Source organism: Gossypium hirsutum, chromosome D13, assembly GCF_007990345.1.
Source record: "Gossypium hirsutum isolate 1008001.06 chromosome D13, Gossypium_hirsutum_v2.1, whole genome shotgun sequence".
Classification (NCBI taxonomy): domain Eukaryota; kingdom Viridiplantae; phylum Streptophyta; class Magnoliopsida; order Malvales; family Malvaceae; genus Gossypium; species Gossypium hirsutum.
Genome location: NC_053449.1, coordinates 25,871,009 through 25,898,379, shown reverse-complemented (window position 1 = coordinate 25,898,379; position 27,371 = coordinate 25,871,009).

The window sequence follows — 27,371 nt, the reverse complement described above, 5'->3', positions numbered from 1 at the left end:
CTAATGCCCCTGCGGTGTTTATGGATTTGATGAATCGGATCTTTAGGCCGTACTTGGATCGGTTCGTAGTTGTGTTTATTGATGACATCTTGGTCTATTCAAGAGATGAGGCCGAACATGCTGAGCATCTGAGGCTAGTGATGCAAATTTGCGGGATAAGCAGTTATATGCTAAGTTCAGTAAGTGTGAGTTCTGGCTAAGAGAGGTTAGCTTCTTGGGTCATGTGGTATCCGCATCGGGTATTCGGGTTGACCCGAGCAAATTTCAGCCATACTTAACTGGAAGCCTCCGAGAAACGTTACCGAAGTCCGGAGCTTTCTAGGGCTCGCCGGTTATTACCGACGATTTGTCAAAGGTTTCTCGATGATAGCCACACCAATGACGAAGCTACTTCAGAAGGATGTTAAGTTCGAATGGACGGAGAAATGTCAGAAAAGCTTCGATCAACTGAAAACTCATCTGACTAAAGCTCCAATTTTGGTGCAACCCGAATCGGGTAAAGAGTTTGTCGTTTATAGTGACGCATCCCTACTCGGGTTGGGTTGTGTATTGATGCAGAAGGTCGAGTTGTGGCCTATGCGTCGAGACAATTGAAGCCACACGAGAGAAATTATCCGACCCATGATCTCGAACTAGCCGCCATTGTGTTGCATTGAAAATATGGCGACATTATTTGTTTGGTGAGAAGTGCCATGTGTTTTCGGATCACAAAAGTCTCAATATTTGATGACTCAACGGGACTTGAATCTGCGACAAGACGTTGGCTTGAATTGTTGAAGGATTATGAGCTTGTCATTGATTACCACCCGGGAAAGGCTAATGTGGTTGCGGACGCCTTAAGCCGGAAATCACTGTTTGCTTTGCGAGCGATGAATGTACACCTGTCTGTTCTACCTGACAATGTGTTAGTAGCTGAATTAAAAGCCAAACCATTATTGACTCATCAAATTCATGAAGCTCAGAAAGTCGATGATGAATTAGTTGCAAAACGAGCTGAGTGTGTTCCAAACAAGGAATCGGAGTTTCAGATTGATGATGATGGTTGTTTGAGGTTTAGAAGTCGTTAGTGCGTTCCAAGGAATTCGGAACTCATTCCGATGATCCTGAACGAAGCCCATTGTAGCCGAATGTCAATTCACCCGGGGAGCACGAAAATGTACAACGACTTGAAACGTCGATTTTGGTGGCATGGTATGAAGCGAGACATCTCCGACTTTGTTTCGAGATGTTTAATATGTCAGCAAGTGAAAGCGGAACATCAAGTGCCTTCAGGGTTACTTCAGCCGATCATGATACCCGAGTGGAAATGGGACCGAGTCACAATGGACTTTGTGTCCGGACTGCCATTGTCCGCAAGTAAGAAGGATGCGATTTGGGTTGTTGTTGATAGGCTGACTAAGTCGGCTCACTTTATCCCCGTGCGTACGGATTTCTCATTGGATAAACTAGCCGAGTTGTATGTTTCTCAGATTGTGAGATACATGGAGTACCTATTTCTATCGTGTCGGATAGAGATCCGAGATTCACCTCGCGATTTTGGAAGAAATTGCAAGAAGCTTTGGGTACCCAGCTGCATTTAGCACCGCTTTTCATCCCAAACCGATGGTCAATCCGAGCGGATAATTCAGATACTCGAGGATATGCTGAGATGCTGCATCCTTGAGTTTAGTGGTTCATGGGAACGGTATGTACCTTTGATTGAATTCGCTTACAACAATAGTTTTCAATCAAGTATTAAGATGGCACCTTACGAGGCTTTGTACGGTCGTAAATGCCGTACACCATTGTTTTGGACCGAGCTTGGTGAAAGTAAAATTTTCGGAGTTGATTTGATTAAAGATGCTGAACAGAAAGTAAAAGTAATCCGTGAAAGTTTGAAGGCAGCCACAGATCGTCAGAAATCGTATGCGGATCTGAAACGGAAGGACATTGAATATCAGGTGGGAGATAAAGTGTTCCTTAAAGTTTCGCCTTGGAAAAAGGTACTTAGGTTTGGCCGTAAGGGCAAGTTGAGCCCGAGATTCATTGGGCCGTACGAAATCTCCGAACGAGTGGGGCCAGTTGCGTATAGATTGATTTTGCCCCCTGAGCTTGAAAAGATTCACGATGTCTTTCATGTTTCGATGCTTCGACGCTATCGATCTGATCCGTCGCATATAATTAGCCCATCAGAGGTTGAAATTCAAGCCGATATGAGTTATGAAGAAGAACCGATACGTATCCTAGCTCGTGAGGTGAAAGAGTTGCGAAACAAAAGGGTTCCGTTGGTTAAGGTGTTGTGGCTCAAACACGGGATCGAGGAAGCAACCTGGGAACCCGAGAGCTCGATGAAGGAACGATATCCAAACCTATTTACTGGTAAGATTTTCGAGGACGAAAATTTCTTAAGTGAGGGAGAGTTGTGACAGCCCAAAATTGACCCTAGCCGGGAAGTGGTTTCGGGACCGCTAAACCGAGTCACCGAAAGGTTTGAATGTGATGTTTATTGTCTAGAATATGTAATCATGAATGTGTAAAAATTTCAAGCTTCGATTTAGTCGATTGCATGTGAATTTAGTCAATAGGACTTATATGAGAAAATTTTAAAATGTGATAGGTCAATGCATGAGGACCTATTAGTGCATGTGGAAGAAAAAGGGGACTTGCATGTCAAATTCCCCCTCCCTAATATGTAGTGGCCGGCCATGCTATAGGTGGAAACATGTCTCCAACATGTTATGCTAGTGATGCATGTTAAGAATAATAAATAATAAGCATGGTGATTAAATAATGAAAGAAGGGTGATGGAGAAAAAAAAAAAGTACATGGTCTCACCCCCCTTGTTGCCGTGAATTGAAGAAAGAAAACAAAAAAAAAAGAGTTCATTCTTAAACATCCTTGGCCGAATAGAGGAAAGAAAGGAAGGGGAAAAAGGCTTGAGAAAAATCGGCTATGGTGGTGGTTAGACTAAGGTATGTTTGATGTTGTCTTTGAGATGCATGCATGTTTTAAATAGCCCATGTTTAAACTTTGAATCTTGTTGATAACATGAGCAATCGGTCATGAGAAAGTGTTCAAGGAAAAGGTTGTTGATGAAAGAAATTAATGTGTTAAGGGATTATATGAAACTTATTCATGTTTATATATGTTATATGCAACGAAAATGGTTGATGATTTTGGAGGTGATTAGCTTGAATCGGCCACGGTATATCCATAAACACGATCTATGCTTGTTATGTTACTCATGGTTAAAACAATTCGGCTAGGACATTCGGCCATGGATGGTTGTATTTCTTTGATGTTGTTTTTGATGCCTTAGGGCATTGAGAGTTGATTATAGATGAGGTGAGCTTCTTGATTTAAAAATTTGATGGATGTTAAGCTAATTGGGCAACCAAAGGTTCAATATTTTTGTTATGAGGTCATATGTGCATTCGGCCATGGTCTTTGCTTGAATATGAGAATTGTAATGTGATTTTCCTAAATTGTCTATGAATTTGGTTGTTGATTTCATGGTAATGGTATATTGAATCCATGAGAATTTAGTAAGGTTGCATTCGGCAACTTACTTGAAATTAAAAATCGATGTCTAAGCTTAGGTGATTTCGATGATGATATATGTGTGTATACATAAGTATATTTAGTTGATTCGGCTTTGGTAGTTGCATGAGATTATTAGCCGAATATACTAACATACATGTACATGTGAGATTGGATTGTAAATATTTAGCAAGGTGGTTAAACTAGTTAAATTATTGATATAGCTCAAGGAGCTAAAGGAGGTGAATCGAGCAAAGGCAAAGAAAAGGTTATCGAGTAGCCGAGTTGGAACCGTCTTACCCAACACGAGGTAAGTCATTAAGCATGTAGTTGGTATTATTTCAATGGTCATAATGTTGTGTATTGATGCTGAATGGAATGAATAAATGTACATATATATATGCATGTACGTATGTGATGATGAAATTGTTGAATGAAATAAATGAGGTGAGATGTAATGAGTTGTTGATCTCGGCACTAAATGTGCGGGATAACCATTTATGACCATGAGATTGGTGCTAAGTGCGCGGGATTAAATTGTACAGCACTAAGTGTGCGATTCTACTTTGTTGCACTAAGTGTGCGAAATGAATATGATGCACTAAGTGTGCGAATTGACCATGCGGCACTAAGTGTGCGGGTTTGACTATGTAGCACTAAGTGTGCGATTTGATTACGTGGCACTAAATGTGCGAGTTGATTATATAGCACTGAGTGTGCGGGCTCAATATACATTCGTGAATCATTATGGACACTATGTGTGCGACACTATTGAGCTGATCGCGGACAGCGGATCGGGTAAGTGTCTTGAGGACACGGCTAATATATGCTATGCGTATACTTGGTGTTGAGCTCGGTAAGTTGAACCTATGTGACAACTATACTTGAAGTCACGTACATAAAAATTTATCGTAGGATGGGTGAAAGGCCGTTTTGTGGTTTGATTGTAACGAAAATAAATTGATTTATGAAAATGCTTCAATGTCCTATTGATGAGTATATGAATTGTGAAGGCATGAATTGATATGAAATTGAATCGGTAGGTTGGTGGAACTATGGTATGGTTCGGTATGGATGGAGTAAATTGTCTCATTCCATTTTATTCCTCTTGTGATAATGTTATTGATGTATAGTAGAGCATTGCTTATGACTTACTGAGTTATAAACTCACCCGGTGTTTCCTTGTCACCCATTATAGGTTGCTTGGACTCATCAATTTTTACGGGGTCGGGCCGTCAACGAAGTCATCACACCAGATAGCTAGTTTTGGTACTTTCTTCTTAGTGTGCTTAGAAGATCATTTTGGCATGTATAAGCTAGTACGTTGTGTTTGAATTATGGCATGTAAACTTTAAGCCATGCGAAAATGGCACGAATGTTCGATTGAGTTGGATCGAGGGTAGGCATGAAATGGACCTAGTTACTTTCGTAACAGATGCTGGCAGCAGCAGTGTCATGAGATTGAAAAATCACTAAAAATAGTAGGAGTGGAATTAATTGATGAATAAATTATGTAATCGAAGCTCGATGAGTCTGTTTTCATGAGGAAGTAACGAAAAGATCATATGGGCAGTATATTAAGAGATAATCAGATTTTAGTGGGACAGGGCCAGAACGGTTTCTGGATTCCCTGCTCCAACTTTGGAAATTCATTATAAATTAACCAGAGATAATTAGGGGTCGTACCATATATGTGCAGATTCCTCTCTGAGTCTAGTTTCCATAGAAACAAACGGCAACAGTATTGAAGCCCCGTGCAGGGAGATATCCCAGTCGTAATGGGCAAAGGTCAGTGTAGTCGACCCCTGCAACTTGGGGAACTTTGACTAATAAACTGTACTAATTGGCCCAACCAAAAATTCTAGAAAAAATACATAGATGGGCACATGAGTCTAGTTTCTGGGAAAAATTACGAAACTGATTTTCGAGTTACGAAACTCAAGATATGAATTTTAAAACGACTAGTACACAGATTGGGCAGTGTCTGGAAAATAAATTTTGTAAGAGGGTAAAGCCAGTCAACACCTCGTGTTCGACCCCGATGACGGTTTCGGGTTTGGGGTGTTACAAAATTCATATCTTCCAACATGAACAAGATTTCAGAGCCACTGGTCTGCGAAGGAGCTTCTCTAAACTCTTCAGTACCATCAAATACAGAACTCTGAAATCTAAATCTATGATTTTCCAGTAACCACCGACGATGCCCCATGTAACAGAACTTCTTCCCATTGTACAACCATTGCGAACATGTTTGTGCAGCACAACAAGGATACGCATAGCGACCCTTGGTACTCCAACCGGATAAATTGGCATAAGCGGGAAAGTCATTAACGGTCCACATCAAAGCTACACGTAGATTAAAGTTCTCCTTTCTCAGCACATCGTATGTGTCGACACCAACCCACAATTGTTTTAACTCTTCAATAAGTGGCTGTAAATAAATGTCGATATCATTCCCGGGCCCTTTCTCGCCAGGGATAATCATAGATAAGATAAGGGAAGATTGCTTCATGCAAATCCACGGAGGTAGATTGTAAGGAACAAGCACTACTGGCCAAGTACTGTGTACGCAGTGCTCATGATCTTGAAAGGATTAAATCCATCAGATGCTAGCCCAAGCCTCACACTCCTAGGATCGCTTGCAAAGCCTGGAAATTTATTGTCAAATGATTTCCAAGCTAAAGAATCTGCTGGATGCCTTAACAATCCATCATCGGTTCGACCATCATGGTGCCACGTCATAGACTTTGCAGTCTTCGACGACATGAAAAGCCTTTGAAGCCTCGGTATCAGCAGAAAATACCGTAAAATCTTGACTGGCTTCTTTCTTGACTGTGCATCATTCTCATCGTCGTTCCCACCTTCCGCATTTTTACTTATCCAATGGGAGTGGCCGCATACATGACAGCATTGTTGATTTCTCCGATCGCCCCAATACAACATGCAGTCATTTGGGCAACTATGGATTTTGTTGTACCCAAGGCCTAAATCTTTTATCAATTTCTTCATATCTTTGCATGACTGAGGGATTTTTGCAAAAGGAAACATTTCTCTCAAGAACTCTAACATCATTGTCAAAGAGTTTCCGGTCCACCCTCCCAAACATTTTAATTGAAAAAGACGAACACAGAAAGACATTTTTGAATATTTTGATCCCTCATACAGTTCGTCGTTCATTTCATTAAGTAGCGCATAGAACTTCGCCGCTTCTTCGTTCGGCTCTTCATGACGTACACTACTTCCCGGTTCGGTAAAAGCATTTCTCCCAATATTACAATCATCAGAAGCCACAAAGTTCGCTGGGAACGACTGGACACCATGAGTGTGCATATTAAATGCATCCCGCAACATACCTTCCATGTCATCCCCTCTATCAGACTGGTGGTAAGTAGTACTGTCATAAGATACATCCATCCTTGAAGAGGAAGTACTAGGCGGGCATTCTCCATGAAAAAGCCATTATTTATAACCCCGAACAAACCCATCAACAATTAGATGCTCGTACACAACTTCACGATAATGCCAGTTTATGTTGACACACTTCTTACACGGGCAAAGAATCATGTTCTCCTGGCTTGCATATTGGAATGCAAAATTTAGAAAAGTCTGAACTCCATTTCGATAACCGTCGTTTACCCTTGACAAATTCATCCAAGACCGGTCCATTTCTTATTTCTTGATGTCTGATTTGCACCAGAAATTACAAGGGTAAGTTGTTCAGTGGTAACCAGAAATGAGTTTTTTTAAATATATATCATATGATACATATTTATGTATTAAGTCAATTATGTAAATCATGTACATGTATAAGTTATGTAAGTTATGTATTAAGTAAGCTATTTAAGTTGTGTAGTATGTAAGTTATGTAAGTTTTCAAAGTAATGTATGTTATGTAAGTTGTAAGTTATTATGTATTATGTAGGTTATGTAAGTTATGTAAGTTTTGTATTATTTAAGTTGTGTAAGTTATGGATGCTATGTAAGTAATGTGTATTATGTAAGCTTATATAAGTTAATATGTAACTAATGTAATGTTTTTTACTTATTTGAGAATTTTATATAAGTCATGTATTATGTAAGTTATGTATTATGTAAGTTTAATAAGTGTATGTGTGATAGTTATATAAGTTTATTGAATATTAATAAGTTAATTTGTCGTAAAAAAATATATTTTAGTAAGTAATGTAAGTCATGTAAAATGTACTTAATAATATATATTTAAGTAATGTAAGATATCAATTTTAAAATAATATATTAATAAGTCATGTAAAATATACTTAATAATATATATTTAAGTAATGTAAGATATCAATTTTAAAATATATATTCATTAATAAGTCGTGTAAAATATACTTAATAATATATATTTAAGTAATGTAAGATATCAATTTTAAAATAATATATTAATAAGTCATGTAAAATATACTTAATAATATATATTTAAGTAATGTAAGATATCAATTTTAAAATATATATTCATTAATAAGTCGTGTAAAATATACTTAATAATATATATTTAAGTAATGTAAGATATCAATTTTAAAATATATATTCATTAATAAGTCATGTAAAATATACTTAATAATATATATTTAAGTAATGTAAGATATCAATTTTAAAATATATATTCATTAATAAGTCATGTAAAATATACTTAATAATATATATTTAAGTAATGTAAGATATCAATTTTAAAATATATATTCATTAATAAGTCATGTAAAATATACTTAATAATATATATTTAAGTAATGCAAGATATCAATTTTAAAATATATATTCATTAATAAGTTAAATGAAATTGTAAAAATATATTTAAAAAATAATAAATTTTGAAATTATATATTAACTTTAAAATATATATATTAACGACTAATTTATATTAAACATGCAATCAAGTAATAATTTGTTGAGAATTCATTATATAATGAATTTATTAAACATTCAATCAATTAACTAACCAAAATTGATAATTCATTGACATTCATTATATAATGAATTTATAAAACATTCAATCAATTACATAACCAAAATTGATAATTCATTGACATTCAATCAATTAATCGATCAATTTATTGAATCATCTTAGATTATTAAACATTTATTAATTGAAATAAAATTGTAAATCGATAAAATTGCAAATCGATAATTATAAATACAGTATAATTATGAATATATATTCGAATAATTATAAAATTAAATAAAATTATATAAACTTATTTCAAAATTACCCATAACAACTAACAACTATACATGAGAAAAATCAAGGCTATATTAACATCAGAAAACAAATTTTGCATCCTTATCAACAATGCCATTTGCAGGATACCTGAAAAATTTTGAATTCATGCCTAGTGCTGAAATGATTTATGGGAATGGCATGAAAGAATTCTGGAAAGTAAATATTGAATTCGATATCAAACATACAACCACTTCATCTAAAATTGGAATGCATGCAAAATATAATTAAATTAGGAGTAAATACTGGGAAAAAAAAAAGAAAAAGGAAAACATATGCAAATTACACCCAAATAAACAGGAAAAAAATAAAACACTTTAACTCTAAATCCATTACTGCAAAATAACAGTTAGGCACCTATAGCAATTCAATTCGGATTTCAGTTTGGTTATAAAAAGTTACAACAAAATCAAACCAATTCAATGCTTGTTTTCTCCCTACAAATATCAATTTTGGACTCAACAAAGTGAGACCGATTGCGAGTAAAGGAGGTTCCTGATGAGTGAATGTTGGAGTTAACAAAAACATAAAGATGATGGGTGAATGTTAGTGATTTAGCAACATGACTCGACAGAGGCAATTGTGTTAGTCAGCTGGCTTGTTATAATTAATTTGAGTTTATTATATTTGATGTAAAAAGAGCTTAAATCAATGTATCGGTTTTTATCTATTGTTCAAAGTTCTTCTACTGAGTTCTAAGTTTCATTTTGTGCTTGTATATATATGTTATCTTTGCCTCTTTACATTAATCACACTCAAAATTTATTCTCTTTTCACTATTTTAGTCTTTTCTTTTATCTTTTCGTTGCTTTCACTCAACCAATCACATTCTTAGCGTGATTAGATTGCGGAATTCAATAGAGGCAAAAAGCGAAAGAGTTGTATTAGAATTACTAAAAATATTGAGAGAGTTTGACATTAAAATTCTAATATTAGATCTCTAAGTTTATCAAGTTAGGTGATATATACTTAAGAACATTAATGAAACTATAGGGTTGTATATGCAAATAACCGAAAGAAATTAGAAGCCTTAGCTAAATCATATTTAAGTAACATGCATGTTTTGAATGTATTTTAACACGCAAATTACGTATAGCAATTCAATATAATCAAACAGAATAATGGTTTTTCTTTAACAAAAAAGCTTCCATTGAAAAGTTTTTAAAACAAATTCATTGGATAAAACGTAAAATGCCAATAACTTTTCCACGCCATAACACTCAAATTAGTAGCAGACTAAAGGCATTTCACATAAAAGAAACAGGTCGTACCCTAAACCCACTATCAAACTAATCAAAAGCAGCGAGTAATTTACTCATAAAGGACCGATTTTGAGCATCAAGGAGTCCAATAAAAGCAACCATATCAGAACTAAGGACCCAAAGCCACTAATTTTAAAATATTAAATTATAAACCGACAACTTTATACCTTGGAAAGGGAATTGCCCAAAACTGAAGATGGAAACCGAATTGACTAATTGAGGCGTCTTCTCCTCCGTTTCAGCCTTGGAGCTTCTGGGGAAGTTGGAAGATTGAAAGCGTCGGTTGCTACGAGGAAAGAGTAAAAACAACAGCAACCAAGAAGTGATTAATAGACATTAAGGCATGAAGAAAAAGACGGTTGCGGCGCAGAGAAGAAGCAACAATGGCACCATTAACGCAGGAAGGGTTACTAGTCGAACTTACCGATGGTTTTGGCACCGGAAACGGACGGACGGAGTGATGCAGCACAGGAGACGGCAGAGTAGCAGGTGGTCGGGTTTGGGGGCTGTTAGGGATTGGGGAAATTTTAGGGATTTGGGGATAACTGAAGGAGAAAGCTCGATCGGGTGTATTTGGTTAGACTGATGGAAAAAATACGACGCCGTTCTCATCTAAAAACATATCCAATTGCGGCGTTTTAAGCAAAGCGCCACAAAATGTAGGTCAAAAATTTGTGGCGTTTTATACTAAGCGCCACTAACTATAACTCAAAACGCGGTCGCTTCATCAACACTTACCTCAAACTCGTGGCGTTTTCGATAAAACGCCACTAATAACATTAACAAAACGGTAACATTTCTACAAATGTTTGACCAATTTTGAGGCGTTTTAAGTAAAGCGCCACTAAAAATAACTCAAAACGAACCCGTTTCCCCAATAGTTTACCCAATTTTGTGGCGTTTTTCACAAACGCCACTAATACAATAGACAAAAACGACAACATTTCAATAAACATAATTAAAATTTTACGGCGTTTCATGGAAAGCGCCACTAATTGCAACGTAAAACGGCGCAGTTTCATTAACTCCTAATCCAACTTTTCGGCGTTTTTCAAAGCGCCACTAATATAGATGAACAAAATGGTGCCGTTCCCCTTCCCAGTGACAGGATTAAAGTCAATTTGATCCAAAATTAAAACCAATGTTATAAAATGGGAAAATTAATAATAAAAATGAGAGAGTAATACATTTTAAAAAAAATAAATTCACATTTTAAACCCGCTTAAATTATAATTTCTAATCCTTAAACCTCAAAAACCAAACCCCAATCCCTAAACCCCAAACCCCAAATCACAAACCCTAAACCCTAAACCCTAAAACCCCAAGCAGTAAAAGTCAAAACCAAAAGTCCCAAACCGTAATTTTCCTAAATCATATTTTAGGGTTCATTGCATGGCCAATGTTACTGTACAAAACATATATTTTATATTCATATATTAAATTGCATGAATCTTTAGTAAAATCTAAATGTTCTTCAATTTTTAAACAGTATCATTAAACCCTAAACACAAACTCTAACACATAAACTATTAACCCAAAATAATAAACAGTAAATTGTAATCCCTAAAACTCTAAACCATGGACATTAAATCATATATTCTATAATGCAAACCCAATAGGCCTAACCTAACCCCGAATTTTTAAACCCTAAATCACTAACACTTATCTTCTAACCTTTAAACCCTAAACACCAATCCTAACTTGTACTAACCCTAAACCTTATTTAATACATAAATTAAAAAATATTAATTAATCAAAACCCTAAATCGTAACTCGAATCCCTAACCCTTAACCCTTAAACCATATTTTATAAAAAATAAAACACACTAATTAATCTAAACCGTAAAGCCTAACCTGACACCGAATCCATAAACCTTAAATCCCTAACTTCTTAATCTATAACCCCTAAATTAAAACCCTCAAATTAACCGGAATCCATAATTCCATAATCTATATAAACATTCAATTTGTAACTCTTAAACCGACCTTAAATCCTAAATTAACCGTATACCCTAAACCGCATATGTATTAAACCCTAAACTATAACGATAAATAATAAAATATTTTAAAATTAATACTATCGTATCTTTTATAATTATATATGAAATTATTTAATATATATATAAATTATAAATCAATCAGTCATGTACCTAAAATTTTTTAAAATTATTTTAAATAATACTATTTCAATATTTCCATTTTTAACAAATATTCAATTAAACATAAATTGAATTTTAATTAATATAAATAGACAAATTAAATATAAAAAACATATAAAATGATTTTGTGGCGCTTTAAGGAAAAACGCCGCTAAAGCACTAAAAAGATCCAAAACGATGCGTCTTGCTTAGGTTTTTTTGTGGCGTTTTCGTAAAAGCGCCGGTAATACTATACTTCAGCGGCGTTTTTAATCAAGCGCCACTAATTCTAATACTCCTAAAGACCAAAACTCTGCGTTTTGGTTAAGATGATTTGCGGCGCATCCGACAAATGCCGCTGATGATATACTTTAGCGGCGTTTTTAATCAAGCGCCACTAATTCTAATACTCCTAAAGACCAAAACTCTGTGTTTTGGTTAAGATGATTTGCGGCGCATCCGACAAACGCCGCTGATGATATACTTTAGCGGCGTTTTTAATCAAGCGCGACTAATTCTAATACTCCTAAAGACCAAAACTCTGCGTTTTGGTTAAGATGATTTGCGGCGCATCCGACAAACGCCACTGATGATATACTTTAGCGGCATTTTTTATCAAGCGCCACTAATTCTAATACTCCTAAAGACCAAAACTCTGCGTTTTGGTTAAGATATTTGGAAGCGCTTCCCACCAAACTCTGCTATAACTATCCTTTACTGGCGTTTTCCTTAAACGCCATTAATTATAGTATACATCAAGACCAAAACGGAGCGTTTTGATTAGGATATCTTGCGGCGTTTAATGCTATGCGCCACTAATACTATACATTAGCGGCGTTTTATTTATAAGCGCCACTAATTGCAATATACATCAAGACCAAACTCTGCGTTTTGGTTAACATCGTTTGCGGCGCTTCCCATAAGCGCCGCTAATACTATACATTACCGGCGTTTTTTCGTAAGCGCCACAAATGCCAATATACATCAAGACCAGAACGCTGCGTGTTGGTCTTGATATTTTGCGGCGCTGTGTGGTAAACGCCGCTAATGATATTCTATAGCGGCGTTTTATTAGAATCGCCGCTAATGCTAGATCTTTAGTGGCGTTTTTTACTTTGCGCTGCCAATGGTCGATTTTTAGCGGCGTTTGTTATCAAAACGCCACAAGATATGCCGCTAAAAGCCTATTCTGGTGTAGTGTTTGAAAGTATTTGAAGGCCAAGATGTTAAACAAACTTTCAAAAATTTTTCAAATATTGTTAAAACTGTTCTAAGCCAAAAAGTATTGATGCTAAATCGATACTTTTTGTTAAGAATCGATAGTTTCAATGGAGTAGGTAAGTACTCCGAGGATCGTACTTAAGCGAGGTGAGAACAAATTAATTCTAATCTAAGTATAAATAGATCAAAATAATACTTTAATTGAATTATTGTATGAAGAAATATAAGAAGGGTTTTGGATAAATAAAACAATAAGAAAATAAATAAACGAAAATTAGATAAACGAAATAGAAAGAAATTAAATAAGAAAATATATATCAAACCTGGGGGTGAGTGATTAGCTCGCTTTGGTAATCATAATCAATTGTCGTCTCCGGTTTTTTCGTTCAATCAACTAGTCAATACCCTAACAGGATCTTTCGATATGTTCACTGAAATACTGAGTTGGCAAGAACTACTTATCTTTCAACCTCACAGTCTAGATCGGTTCAAGCTTAAGATGTTCACGGATAGGCTATACCAATTTTGGGTTAATTCCCACTTTGATGACTTCCTAAGGTTGTTAAGCTTAGGGTTTAGGTTCTCCCTTTCCTGAATAGTTGATTCGTTAAGAAATCCCTACAAAATAGTTAATTATTTATACCTTCACTCACTAATCCCCCCAAGAGGATTAGTTTCTCGTGGATCTAGTAAACAATATAAATTTGAATGAAAGAATGAATATAAGAATAATTTCAAGAACAGAGTTTCGAAGAAGCCTGATTGTATTGAATTTATGCACAGAATCCTCACAGAGTTTGAGAATAATTTCAGAATCTGATTTTACCCCAAAAGTAAATAACAAGATTAAAATTTGAAGAGAAAATTATACAATAGTAAAACTAAAGAAAACTAAAGAGAAAGGAAAACTAAAAACTAAAATTTAAAGAGAAAATTATACAATAGAAAAAAGGTGTCCATAACATGTGTTAACTTAGCCTATTTATAGACTTAGAATAGTTGTCTTCCTTAACCCTAGGTTAGCTGACATTCCCAACACGGAGCAACATCCCATGCTCCGTGTTGCAACTTAGCGACCAGTTGACCGCCTCTGGACGTACTAACATCCAGAGTATGAATACTACAATAAAATACAAAATGGCAAGGCGGTATCTCCAAGTATATGAGTCAAGTTGTAATATATTTTTACAACGAAGTAAGTGAGTACTCCGAGGATCGTACCCAAGGAAGGCGAGTGCTAGATCAATTCTAACCTAAACATTAAAATATCTAATTAGTACTTTAAATAAATTATAGCACGAGAACATAAAAGAAAGGTTTTTAAAGTTTTTAGAATAATAAAATAAAATAACATAAAATAAATAAAATTCAAGAGATAGAAGAGCAGAGTAAATCCAATCTCGATTATGGGTGATTAGCTCACTTCGATGATCCCCATCAACTGTTGCTTTGGGTTCCTCATCAACCAACTAGGCGCTACCCTAGCAAGATCTTCCGATCTTCCACTAACATAACGAGTCAGCAAGAACTAGTTATCTTCCGACCTTACAGTCCAGACTGGCTTGGGGTGAAGATGTTCACATAGGCAATACCAATTTTGGGTTAATTCCCACCTTGATGACTTTCCAGGGTTGTCAGGCCCAGGGTTTATTTCACGTTCTTTCTTTCCCAAATAGTTGATTCTTTGAGTAACCCTATAAAACAATTACTAGATCATATCTCCACTCGCTAATCCCCTATAGAGGGATTAGTTCCTTATGGCTTTAATAGACAATATGAAATTGATATAAAGAGCCTAATTGTATTGAAATAAAGCACAAGTTTATAGAGTTTGTGTGACAGCCCAAAATTGACCCTAGTCGGGAAGTGGTTTCGGGACCACAAAACCGAGTCATAAAAATAATTGATTTCCATATTCTATGCTTATTATGTGTGTACATGAGTATGTGGAAGTTTCATTCTCCAATTTTGCCAATTGCATGAGAAATTATTAAATAGGGATTGATATGAGACATGGTGAAAATATGATAGGCTAATTTAAAATGGTCTATTAATGCATGTTGTGAAAATGATGGGTTTGCATGTCAAATTACCCAAAATTTGAGCTAGTGGTTGGCCATGCTATGGGTGGAAACATGTTGGGAACATGTTGGCCTAGTGAGGTATGTAGGAAAAAAATAAAATAAGGGGCATGGGCATAAAATAATGAAAAGGAGTATGATGAATACAAAAAAAATGTGTGTAGTTGTTTCCCCCCCCCATTGCCGTGAGCTAAAGAAAAGAAAGGAGAAAATTTTTGTTCATCCTTTCTCATCTTCATTTAGCCGAAACTAGAAAGAAAAAAACAAAGAAAAAAAAATACTCATCCTTTGGTTCATCCTTGGCCAAAAATTTTAAGGAGGAAGGAAGAAGAAAGGTTGAAGAGGTTCGGCCATGCATGTAGCTAGGCTAAGGTATGTTTGATGATGTTCCATGAGATGCATGCATGTTTTAGTTGTTAGCTTGAGTTCTACCTAGCCCATGGTCTAAATCTTGCTATGTGATGGAAATGACACTCGGCCATGGATGCATCATTCTTGGTTGATGTTTGATGTTGTGGTGATGAGGCATGAGGATGAGTTAAGATTTGGCCTAGGTGGAGTTTGTGTTAATGCCATTGCATGCTAAATATGAAGCTTGTTAATGATGCATGTGATGGTGGCTTGATGATTCTTGAACCTCCTTTTTAGCATTTTTGAGTGAGCACATATGTGCATTGGTTGCTAAATGGAGAAGAATCGGCTAACAAGTTGTGTGCTAAGGCCGAATATAACTTTTGCATGTTAATGAGCAATGCATGTGTTAAATTGATGGAAAGGGAGAGGATGCTTTACTAGTGTGTATTAGCCAAGTTTTGAACTTGAAACAAAAGGGTGTTTAGTCAATACAAGTGACCATACTTGTAGAATGTATTAAGTGTTGAAATCGGCCCCAAAATAGACATGCATATTCGGCCAAGGGGGAAAAATTAGCTAAAATGTTGAGTTTGATTCATGATTCCGTACATATGTGACTTTAATGTCTAATGTATAAATATGGGCTAAGTGCCTTGTGTTCCTCTTTTCGATGCTCAAATGATTAAATCAATTTATTTGTTTAATTAAGCTCAAGAGCAAAGGGGAACTAAATCCGATAAAGGGAAGGAAAAAGTGGTCGAATAGCTATCGGAATCGTTCGACAACACCCGAGGTAAGTTCTTGAGTAAAAGAGCTTAAATTATGATGTGATTAGATCATGTTTTGAGCAAATTAAAATCATGCTCTTTGTGTGGCTATTGAGCCGAATTTGCAAGAATGATAAATGTCTTGTGTTTGAGTTTTGCTAACGAAAATGAAATACGAATGGGCCATGATTTATTGTTAAATGTGCATGGTTATTTGAATGCTGTCCGGGCTAAGTCCCGAAGGCTTGTGCTAAGTGACAATATCCGGACTAAGATCCGAAGGCATTTGTGCGAGATACTAATTCCGGGCTAAGCCCGAAGGCATTTGTGCGAGATACTAATTCCAGGCTAAGCCCGAAGGCATTTGTGCGAGATACTAATTCCGGGCTAAGCCCGAAGGCATTTGTGCGAGTTACTAAATCCGGGTTAAGTCCCGAAGGCATTTGTGCGAATTACTATAACCGGGCTATGTCCCGAAGGCATTTGAACGAGGAGCTATATCCGGTTAAATTCCGAAGGTACGTGATTTGGGAATGAATGAACTTGCTGTAAAATTCCAGTTAATACTCTCGAAACATCCCAACGTTGAGGTATGTTTCGTATGTGCTTGAATTTAGTTGAGCCCTTACAAATAAGTATTCGCTCAGTTGATAAACGAGCTACCGGCCTTTGGCTGAGTTGATCTTTTGTGTATGTACATAAGGGTTGATAATGTGAAGCAAGTACGATATCGTAAATTTGTGCATATGAAATTATCCGTTTAGCTATATGAATGCTATACTTTTGTTGTGCTGGAATTCCTTGCTCAAAACTTACTAAGCATAAATTGCTTACTCCGTTTCATTGCTCCTCTGTTTTATAGATTTGGTTCTCCAGCTATCGAACTCGGGATGTTGAGGTCAAAGTCGCCCACACTATCAAAGCCCCCTTTTGGTACAATTTTGGTTGAACTTCGAAATGGCATGTATAGGACTACCCGTTTGTTGTGGGTCGTGGACCCTTTGGACTTGTATAAATTTTGGATAGCCATGCGAAAATGGCTTATATGTGTTTGAGTATATTGTTATAATCATTTGGTGTGGATATGCTTGACAAGGATTGGCCATGGGGATGGTTAATCACTTTCATAAATTGTGCTATTTATGCAAAAAGGGCTAGTTGAATCATGGAAACCATGAAATAGGTAAAGTCTACCTTAAAGGCAGATGCTTACAGCAGCAGTGATGTAGATTTGAAAAATCACTAAAAATAGTAGGAAGGGAGTTAAATAGTGAATAAATTATGTAAACAAACCTTGATGAACCTACTTTCATAGGAAAGTAACGAAACAATCATACGGACAGTATGTTAAGAGATATTCAGGTTCTCGTGAGACAGGGCCAGAACGGTTTCTGGATTTCCTGTTCCGACTTTGGAAATTCATTATAAATTAACCAGAGATAATTAGGAGTCATACCATATATGGATAGATTCCTCTCTGAGTCTAGTTTCTATAGAAATAAACGGCATCAGTATTGAAGCCCTGTACAGGGAGATATCTAAGTCGTAATGCGCAAAGGTCAGGGTAGTCGATCCCTGTAACATGGGAGACTTTGACTAATAAACTGTACTAATTGGCCAGACCAAAAATTCTAGAAAAAAATATGTAGATGGGCATATGAGTCTAGTTTTAGGGAAAAATCACGAAACTGATTTTCGAGTTGTGAAACTCAAGATATGATTTTTAAAGCGACTAGTACGCAGATTGGCAGTGTCTGGGAAATATTTTTTATAAGGGGTTTAAAGTCTGTTAACACCTCGTGTTCGACTCCGGTGTCGGTCTCGGGTTCGGGGTGTTACATTTGATTGGTATCAGAGCTGCGGTTTAGTCGATTCTAGGACTACCGTAATGCGTTGGGTCTAGCTATACATGCCATTTTATGTGATTACTTGATAGTGTGGTGATTTCTGACAATTGTAAATGTGTTTATTTATAGTAATGGATCCCGATCCCAACCGAGAGGTAGCTGATGATCTTGAGAGTGTAGCGCCTGCTCCCGCACAAGGGACAGCGCCGGCGGACTCTCAACCTAATGCTAGTAACCCGAATGATGAAGCTAGACAAGCTTTCTATAGCGTGATGAATGATTGGTTCAACCAATACATTCGAACTAATACGGCTGTCCCACAACCTCCATTCCCAACTAATACCACCCCCGCACCTACAATACCTCCGGTAACTGACCAAATAAGGTCAAATAAGCCCCCAGTTGACAGAATCCAAAAACATGGGGCTACTGAATTTAAGGCTACGGAATGCGACGATGCCGAGCAAGCTGAATTTTGGTTGGACAACACTATCCGGGTACTCGATGAGCTATCTTGTACACCCGATGAATGCCTAAAGTGTACTATCTCCTTGCTACGCGATTCTGCCTACTATTGGTGGAGTACTCTGACTTCTGTTGTGCCCCGAGAGCAAGTAACTTGGGAGTTTTTCCAAACTGAGTTTCGGAAAAAGTATATCAGTCAGAGATTTGTTGATCAAAAATGGAAGGAATTTCTTGAGCTTAAGCAAGGTTCTATGTCAGTTACTGATTACGAGCGAAAATTTGTTAGACTTAGTAGATGTGACAGCCCAAAATTGACCCTAGCCGGGAAGTGGTTTCGGGACCGCTAAACCGAGTCACCGAAAGGTTTGAATGTGATGTTTATTGTCTAGAATATGTAATCATGAATGTGTAAAAATTTCAAGCTTCGATTTAGTCGATTGCATGTGAATTTAGTCAATAGGACTTATATGAGAAAATTTTAAAATGTGATAGGTCAATGCATGAGGACCTATTAGTGCATGTGGAAGAAAAAGGGGACTTGCATGTCAAATTCCCCCTCCCTAATATGTAGTGGCCGGCCATGCTATAGGTGGAAACATGTCTCCAACATGTTATGCTAGTGATGCATGTTAAGAAAAATAAAATAATAAGCATGGTGATTAAATAATGAAAGGAAGGGTGATGGAAAAAAAAAAGTACATGGTCTCACCCCCCCCTTGTTGCCGTGAATTGAAGAAAGAAAAAAAAAAGAGTTCATTCTTGAACATCCTTGGCCGAATAGAGGAAAGAAAGGAAGGGGAAAAAGGCTTGAGAAAATCGGCTATGGTGGTTGTTAGACTAAGGTATGTTTGATGTTGTCTTTGAGATGCATGCATGTTTTAAATAGCCCATGTTTAAACCTTGAATCTTGTTGATAACATGAGCAATCGGTCATGAGAAAGGGTTCAAGGAATGGTTGTTGTTCATGTTATTTGGATGAGAAATGGTGAGTTTTGTTGTTTCATGTTAAAGTTAGGTGAATGATGATAGAGGAGTGTTTGAACTATAAAAAAAAATATAATCGGCTACCTTGTTATGAGCTAGGGCCGAATGTGGGTTTGGTTGTGTTTGAATATTACATGCTTGGTAGAATGGTGGATGAAGGTGCCGAATGTATGTTGGATTGATAGAGTCTCCAAATTGATTTTTTTTGTGTGCATGCATGACCGAATATACGTGGTCACATGAGTAAGGAAATGAGTTATTTGATATGTGGTAAAAGTTAAGTACTAAATCGAAGGTTGCTAAAATTGCCATTTCTTAGCCGAATATGTGCTTGATCAATGAAGGAATTGTTGAAGAACATAGGTGAACTTGGTGAGGGCAATCGGCCTAGTGTATAAATGATATGAAGATTTTAGGAAATTGTTTTGGTTAGGTGTATGTATGATTAAGTATATTCGGCAATATACTTAAAGTGGGTACATGATATTACATTATAATTATTGAGCTTGAGTATATGGATATGTGTATATGTGGTCATATAATGACATCTTGGTTTGAAAATTTAATGATGTGTGATTGCCGAATGTGATAAATAAATTCATGTTATTGAGTTAAATATTGAATACTCTTATTTGTATTATTTAAGCTCAAGAACCTAAAGGAGAGGCGTCCAACAAGGGGAAATCGAAGGTCATCGAGTAGCCGACTCGGAATTATTTTACCCAACATAAAGTAAGTCATTAAGCGTGTAGTGGGTAGTATTTCAAATGGTCATAATGTGTATGTATGGATGCTGATTGGAATGAATGAATATACATATATATATGCATGTACGTATGTGATGATGAAATTGTTGAATGAATGAAAAGAGGTAAGATGTACTGAGTTGTTGATCTCGGCACTAAACGTGCGGGATAACCATTTATGACCATGAGATTGGCGCTAAGTGCGCGGGATTAAATTGTACAGCACTAAGGGTGCGATTTGACTATGTTGCACTAAGTGTGCGAAATGAATATGATGCACTAAGTGTGCGAATTGACCATGCGGCACTAAGAGTGCGAGTCTGACTATGTAGCACTAAGTGTGCGATTTGATTACGTGGCACTAAGTGTGCGAGTTGATTATATAGCACTGAGTGTGCGGGCTCAATATACATTCATGAATCATTATGGACACTATGTGTGCGACACTATTGAGTCGATCGCAGACAGCGGGTCGGGTAAGTGTCTTAAGTACGTGGCTAATAGGTGCTATGCTTATACTTGGTGTTGAGCTCGGTAAGTTCGAACCTATGTGACAAATATACTTGAAGTCACGTACATAAGTTTTATCGTAGGATGGGTGAAAGGCCGTATAGTCGTTTGATTGTAACGAAAATAAATCGATTTATGAGATTGCTTCAATGTCCTATTGATGAGCATATAGAATGTGAATGCATGAATTGATATGAAATTGAGTTGATAGGTTGGAGGAACTATGGTATGGTTCGGTATGGATGGAGTAAATTGTCTCGTTCCGTTTTGCTTCCTCTTGTGATAATGTTGTTGATAGATGGTAGTGCATTGCTTATGACTTACTGAGTTATAAACTCACTCGATGTTTCCTTGTCACCCACTATAGGTTGCTTGGACTCATCTATTTTTGCGGGGTCGGGCCGTCATTGAAGTCATCACACCGGATAGCAAGTTTTGGTACTTTCTTCTTAGTGTGTTTAGAAGATCATTTTGGCATGTATAAGCTAGTACGTTGTGTTTGAATTATGGCATGTAAACTTTAAGCCATGCGAAAATGGCACGAATGTTCGATTGAATTGGATCAACGGTAGGCATGAAATGGACCTAGTTACTTTCGTAACAGATGCTGGCAGCAGCAGTGTCATGAGATTGAAAAATCACTAAAAATAGTAGGAGTGGAATTAATTGATGAATAAATTATGTAATCGAAGCTCGATGAGTCTGCTTTCATGAGGAAGTAACGAAAAGATCATATGGGCAGTATATTAAGAGATAACCAGATTTTAGTGGGACAGGGCCAGAACGGTTTCTGGATTCCCTGCTCCGACTTTGGAAATTCATTATAAATTAACCAGAGATAATTAGGGGTCGTACCATATATGTGCAGGTTCCTCTCTGAGTCTAGTTTTCATAGAAACAAACGGCAACAGTATTGAAGCCCCGTGCAGGGAGATATCCCAGTCGTAATGGGCAAAGGTCAGTGTAGTCGACCCCTGCAACTTGGGGAACTTTGACTAATAAACTGTACTAATTGTCCCAACCAAAAATTCTAAAAAAAATATACATAGATGGGCACATGAGTCTAGTTTCTGGGAAAAATTACGAAACTGACTTTCGAGTTACGAAACTCAAGATATGATTTTTAAAACGACTAGTACACAGATTGGGCAGTGTCTGGAAAATAAATTTTGTAAGGGGTTAAAGCCAGTTAACACCTCGTGTTCGACTCCGGTGTCGGTTTCGGGTTCGGGGTGTTACATTTTATTGGTATCAGAGCTATGGTTTAGTCGGTTCTAGGACTACCATAGCACGTATGAGTCTAGCTATACATGCCATAATGTTAATGTTTAAAAGGGTGATGACTTCTGACGGTTGAAATGTTTTTGTCTTGATTAGTAAATGGATCCCGGTGAAGAAAGAACCCTAGCGGATGACGTTGAGAGCGTAGCGGCTGCTCCTGCACAAGGGACGCCGCCTGTTGAACCTCAGTCATCTGCGAATAATCAAGGTGAGGGGGCTAAACAAGCCTTCTTTACCATGATGAATGAGTGGGTCGCGCAATATGCCCGAGCCAACCCGGCTGTCCAACAATTCCCAAATTTGAATAATCCACCCCAAGAGCCTGTAAGGCCATCAGTCGCTGATCCTGTGAGGCTGAGTAAGCCACCTGTAGACTTGATTAAGAAGCGTGGGGCCGAGGAGTTCAAGGCCATAGTAACTGATGATGCCGAAAGGGCCGAGTTCTGGCTTGATAACACCATTCGGGTGTTCGATGAATTGTCATGCACACCCGATGAATGTCTAAAATGTGCTGTATCTTTGTTGCGAGACTCAGCCTACTATTGGTGGAGGACCTTGATTTCCATAGTCCCGAACGAGCGAGTAACTTGGGACTTCTTTCAAACGGAATTCCGGAAGAAATTTATTAGCCAACGGTTCATTGACCAGAAGCGTAAGGAGTTCTTGGAACTCAAGCAAGGCCGTATGACTGTATCTGAATACGAACATGAATTCGTAAGACTTAGTAGGTATGCCCGGGAGTGTGTAGCTGATGAGGTTGCTATGTGCAAAAGATTCGAGGAAGGATTGAATGAAGATTTAAAGCTACTAATGGGTATTTTGGAAATAAAGGAATTCGTAACACTAGTCGAACGAGCCTGCAAGGCGGAGGAACTTGGAAAGGAGAAGAGGAAGGCTGAATTTGAAGCTAGAGATTATCGTAAAAGATCGACGGGTAAAGCTCCGTTCTCAGCTGTGAAGAAGTTCAGGGAGGACATTAATAAGTCGAGGGCGACTGCGGGAATTTCCATCAGGGCAAGACCATCGATGGGCTCCCGAGCTACTTCGGTAGCTAGTGTGGGCAATAATCGTCACGAGAAACCTGAATGTCCCCAATGTGGAAGACGACACCTAGGTGAATGTTGGGGCAAGTCTACTAACAGGGCCTGTTACGGATGCGGTTCGAAGGACCACTTCATTAGAGATTGCACGGAGCTGGATGAGAAGAATAAGATTCAAGGTGCAAGACCTAGTGGAGTGACATCTAGAGGTAGACCACCGAGAATTTTAGGAGGCAGGGGTGGTAGTCAGAGGGGGGCCTCTGATACGGCCGATCGCGCCGAGAACCGTACTCCTGCTAGAGCATATGCCATTCGCGCACGAGAGGAGGCATCCTCCCCCGACGTCATCACTGGTACCTTCACTCTCTTTGATACTAATGTGATTGCATTGATTGACCCTGGTTCTGCTCATTCATATGTATGCGAAACCTTAGCAACCAGTAAGACTCTACCTGTTGAGTCTACTGAGCTCGTAATTCGAGTATCAAACCCTTTGGGTCAATGCGTACTTGTTGATAAAGTGTGTAAGAGATGCCCTCTATTAATCCGAGAATCCTGTTTTCCGGCTGATTTGATGCTTTTGCCGTTCGACGAGTTTGATGTTATTCTTGGTTTGGATTGGTTAACCGCGCATGATGCGGTTGTGAATTGCAAAAGCAAGACTATCGATTTGAGGTGCGCAAATAACGAAATAATCCGAGTTGAGTCTGCGGACTTAAGGGGGTTGCCAGCTGTAATATCAGCAATGTTGGCCCAGAAATATGTAAGGAAAGGGTGCGAAGCATACCTCGCGTATGTACTTGATGACAAGGAGTTAGAAAAGAAACCCGAATCGGTGCCGGTGGTCTGTGAATACCCGGATGTTTTTCCTGAAGAGTTACCGGGTTTGCCACCTGTTCGGGAGGTAGAGTTTGGTATTGAGCTTGTACCTGGAACTACGCCTATTTCGATCGCTCCGTATCGTATGGCACTAACCGAGTTAAAAGAGTTGAAAGCTCAGTTGCAAGAATTGACGGATAGAGGTTTCGCTCGACCGAGTTTCTCACCTTGGGGTGCACCAGTATTGTTCGTGAAAAAGAAGGACGGAACCATGAGGTTGTGCATTGATTATCGTCAACTGAATAAAGTGACGATAAAGAATAAATATCCGTTGCCGCGTATTGATGATCTGTTCGATCAATTAAAGGGGGCATCGGTGTTTTCAAAGATAGATTTGAGATCGGGTTATTATCAGTTACGGATTCGAGATTCGGACGTACCCAAAACTGCTTTCAGAACGAGGTACGGTCACTATGAGTTCTTAGTGATGCCGTTTGGGCTCACTAATGCCCCTACGGTGTTTATGGATTTGATGAATCGGATTTTTAGGCCGTATTTGGATCGGTTCGTAGTTGTGTTTATTGATGACATCTTGGTCTATTCAAGAGATGAGGCCGAACATGCTGAGCATCTGAGGCTAGTGTTGCAAATTTTGCGGGATAAGCAGTTATATGCTAAGTTCAGTAAGTGTGAGTTCTGGCTAAGAGAGGTTAGCTTCTTGGGTCATGTGGTATCCGCATCGGGTATTCGGGTTGACCCGAGCAAAATTTCAGCCATACTTAACTGGAAGCCTCCGAGAAATGTTACCGAAGTCCGGAGCTTTCTAGGGCTCGCCGGTTATTACCGACGATTTGTCAAAGGTTTCTCGATGATAGCCACACCAATGACGAAGCTACTTCAGAAGGATGTTAAGTTCGAATGGACGGAGAAATGTCAGAAAAGCTTCGATCAACTGAAAACTCATCTGACTGAAGCTCCAATTTTGGTACAACCCGAATCGGGTAAAGAGTTTGTCGTTTATAGTGACGCATCCCTACTCGGGTTGGGTTGCGTTTTGATGCAAGAAGGTCGAGTTGTGGCCTATGCGTCGAGACAATTGAAGCCACACGAGAGAAATTATCCGACCCATGATCTCGAACTAGCCGCCATTGTGTTTGCATTGAAAATATGGCGACATTATTTGTTTGGTGAGAAGTGCCATGTGTTTTCGGATCACAAAAGTCTCAAATATTTGATGACTCAACGGGACTTGAATCTGTGACAAAGACGTTGGCTTGAATTGTTGAAAGATTACGAGCTTGTCATTGATTACCACCCGGGAAAGGCTAATGTGGTTGCGGACGCCTTAAGCCGGAAATCACTGTTTGCTTTGCGAGCGATGAATGTACACTTGTCCGTTCTACCTGACAATGTGTTAGTAGCTGAATTAAAAGCCAAACCATTATTGACTTATCAAATTCATGAAGCTCAGAAAGCCGATGATGAATTAGTTGCAAAATGAGCTGAGTGTGTTCCGAACAAGGAATCGGAGTTTCAGATTGATGATGATGGTTGTTTGAGGTTTAGAAGTCGTTTGTGCGTTCCAAGGAATTCGGAACTCATTCCGATGATCCTGAACGAAGCCCATTGTAGCCGAATGTCAATTCACCCGGGGAGCACGAAAATGTACAACGACTTGAAACGTCGGTTTTGGTGGCATGGTATGAAGCGAGACATCTCCGACTTTGTTTCGAGATGTTTAATATGTCAACAAGTGAAAGCGGAACATCAAGTGCCTTCAGGGTTACTTCAGCCGATCATGATACCCGAGTGGAAATGGGACCGAGTCACAATGGACTTTGTGTCCGGACTGCCATTGTCCGCAAGTAAGAGGATGCGATTTGGTTGTTGTTGATAGGCTGACTAAGTCAGCTCACTTTATCCCGTGCGTACGGATTTTCATTGGATAACTAGCCGAATTGTATGTTACTCAGATTGTGAATTACATGGAGTACTATTTCTATCGTGTCGGATCGAGATCCGAGATTCACCTCGCGATTTGGAAGAATTGCAAGAGCTCTGGTACAGCTGCATTTTAGCACCGCTTTCATCCCAACCGATGGTCATCCGAGCGGATAATTCAGATACTCGAGGACATGCTGAGATGCTGCATCCTTGAGTTAGTGGTCATGGGAACGGTATGTACCTTGATTGAATTCGCTTACAACAATAGTTTTCAATCAAGTATTAAGATGGCACCTTACGAGGCTTTGTACGGTCGTAAATGTCGTACACCATTGTTTTGGACCGAGCTCGGTGAAAGTAAAATTTTCGGAGTTGATTTGATTAAAGATGCCGAACAGAAAGTAAAAGTAATCCGTGAAAGTTTGAAGGCAGCCACAGATCGTCAGAAATCGTATGCGGATCTGAAACGGAAGGACATTGAATATCAGGTGGGAGATAAAGTGTTCCTTAAAGTTTCGCCTTGGAAAAAGGTACTTAGGTTTGGCCGTAAGGGCAAGTTGAGCCCGAGATTCATTGGGCCGTACGAAATCTCTGAACGAGTGGGGCCAGTTGCGTATAGATTGATTTTGCCCCCTGAGCTGAAAAGATTCACGATGTCTTTCATGTTTCGATGCTTCGACGCTATCGATCTGATCCGTCGCATATAATTAGCCCATCAGAGGTTGAAATTCAAGCCGATATGAGTTATGAAGAAGAACCGATACGTATCCTAGCTCGTGAGGTGAAAGAGTTGCGAAACAAAAGGGTTCCGTTGGTTAAGGTGTTGTGGCTCAAACACGGGATCGAGGAAGCAACCTGGGAACCGAGAGCTCGATGAAGAACGATATCCAAACCTATTACTGGTAAGATTTCGAGGACGAAATTCTTAAGTGAGGGAGAGTTGTGACAGCCAAATTGACCCTAGCCGAGAAGTGGTTCGGGACCGCTAACCGAGTCACTGAAAGGTTTGAATGTGATGTTATTGTCTAAATGTATCATGAATGTTAAATTTCAACTTCGATTATGATGCATATTTAGTCAATGACTTATATGAAAATTAATGTATAGTCAATGCATGAGACTTAGTGCATGTGGAGAAAAACTGGTCAATTCCT